This window comes from Leptonotus elevatus, unplaced genomic scaffold (genome assembly GCF_054856555.1).
Source record: "Leptonotus elevatus isolate MCC_2025b unplaced genomic scaffold, RoL_Lele_1.0 HiC_scaffold_127, whole genome shotgun sequence".
Classification (NCBI taxonomy): Eukaryota; Metazoa; Chordata; class Actinopteri; order Syngnathiformes; family Syngnathidae; genus Leptonotus; species Leptonotus elevatus.
Window position 1 is genome coordinate 67,501 of NW_028233518.1, and position 2,500 is coordinate 70,000.

Consider the following 2,500-nt stretch of genomic DNA (forward strand, 5'->3'; position numbering starts at 1 on the left):
GCCCGTCTTCGGGGCTTGTTGCTGGCCGTTGGAGGAGCTCCAGCGGACCGCGGGGAGCGCGCCCGTCTTCGGGGCTTGTTGCTGGCCGTTGGAGGAGCTCCAGCGGACCGGGGGGGAGCGCGCCCGTCTTCGGGGCTTGTTGCTGGCCGTTGGAGGAGCTCCAGCGGACCGCGGGGAGCGCGCCCGTCTTCGGGGCTTGTTGCTGGCCGTTGGAGGAGCTCCAGCGGACCGGGGGGGAGCCGGGCGTTCGAGTTGCCCAGGCAGGGGGTTATCCTCCACTAGCAAACCTCCATGAGCAGCGGAGCCCGGTCAGCTGCGCCAAAAAGAACCACACGAGGGCGACCTGGGGTTGAAATCCCCCGCCACATAGGAACGAATGCCGGGCGTTCGAGTTGCCCAGGCAGGGGGTTATCCTCCACTAGCAAACCTCCATGAGCAGCGGAGCCCGGTCAGCTGCGCCAAAAAGAACCACACGAGGGCGACCTGGGGTTGAAATCCCCCGCCACATAGGAACGAATGCCGGGCGTTCGAGTTGCCCAGGCAGGGGGTTATCCTCCACTAGCAAACCTCCATGAGCAGCGGAGCCCGGTCAGCTGCGCCAAAAAGAACCACACGAGGGCGACCTGGGGTTGAAATCCCCCGCCACATAGGAACGAATGCCGGGCGTTCGAGTTGCCCAGGCAGGGGGTTATCCTCCACTAGCAAACCTCCATGAGCAGCGGAGCCCGGTCAGCTGCGCCAAAAAGAACCACACGAGGGCGACCTGGGGTTGAAATCCCCCGCCACATAGGAACGAATGCCGGGCAACCAGGGGTCGAAATCCCCCATTGAAATGAATGGCGGGCAACCAGGGGTCGAAGTCCCCCATTGAAATGAATGGCGGGCGACCAGGGGTCGAAATCCCCCATTGAAATGAATGGCGGGCAACCAGGGGTCGAAGTCCCCCATTGAAATGAATGGCGGGCAACCAGGGGTCGAAGTCCCCCATTGAAATGAATGGCGGGCAACCAGGGGTCGAAGTCCCCCATTGAAATGAATGGCGGGCTACCAGGGGTCGAAATCCCCCATTGAAATGAATGGCGGGCGACCAGGGGTCGAAATCCCCCATTGAAATGAATGGCGGGCTACCAGGGGTCCAAGTCCCCCATTGAAATGAATGGCGGGCTACCAGGGGTCGAAATCCCCCATTGAAATGAATGGCGGGCTACCAGGGGTCCAAGTCCCCCATTGAAATGAATGGCGGGCTACCAGGGGTCGAAATCCCCCATTGAAATGAATGGCGGGCGACCAGGGGTCGAAATCCCCCATTGAAATGAATGGCGGGCAACCAGGGGTCGAAGTCCCCCATTGAAATGAATGGCGGGCTACCAGGGGTCGAAATCCCCCATTGAAATGAATGGCGGGCGACCAGGGGTCGAAATCCCCCATTGAAATGAATGGCGGGCTACCAGGGGTCCAAGTCCCCCATTGAAATGAATGGCGGGCGACCAGGGGTCGAAATCCCCCATTGAAATGAATGGCGGGCTACCAGGGGTCCAAGTCCCCCATTGAAATGAATGGCGGGCTACCAGGGGTCGAAGTCCCCCATTGAAATGAATGGCGGGCTACCAGGGGTCGAAATCCCCCATTGAAATGAATGGCGGGCGACCAGGGGTCGAAATCCCCCATTGAAATGAATGGCGGGCAACCAGGGGTCGAAAGTCCCCATTGAAATGAATGGCGGGCGACCAGGGGTCGAAATTCCCCATTGAAATGAATGGCGGGCAACCAGGGGTCGAAATTCCCCATTGAAATGAATGGGCCCATTCATTTTCAATGGCCGGGCTACCAGGGGCGCAGTACCACCTGTCGTCATTAGGGGCGCTGTAGATAGGGGACCGAGTCCCCCCATTCGAGAGGTTTGCACCCAAACCTCAAAATGGTTGGTGTACAATTATAGGAGAGACCTTTTTAAGACGTGGGAGCTCCAGGGCAAATCAAGGGAGGCTCGACCAACCCATATCCGCTTTAGATGCACTTTAGGTCGGACTCCCTTGCCAGATGGTCCCCTCCTCAGCCTGGTTCTCGAATTTTTTCTAAGTCAGCCCAACTTGGAAATTTTTTCAGAGTGCCACTTTCAAGGGAGTTTCGCCCAACCCCTATCCGCCTAAGAGGCACTTCAGGTCGGCCTGACTGGCCACATTTTCCCCCTCCTCATCCTGGTTCTCGAATTTTTTCTAAGTCAGCCAAACTTGGAAATTTTTTCAGAGTGCCACTTTCAAGGGAGTTTCGCCCAACCCCTATCCGCCTAAGAGGCACTTCAGGTCGGCCTGACTGGCCACATTTTCCCCCTCCTCATCCTGGTTCTCGAATTTTTTCTAAGTCAGCCAAACTTGGAAATTTTTTCAGAGTGCCACTTTCAAGGGAGTTTCGCCCAACCCCTATCCGCCTAAGAGGCACTTCGGGTCGGCCTGACTGGCCACATTTTCCCCCTCCTCATCCTGGTTCTCGAATTTTTTCT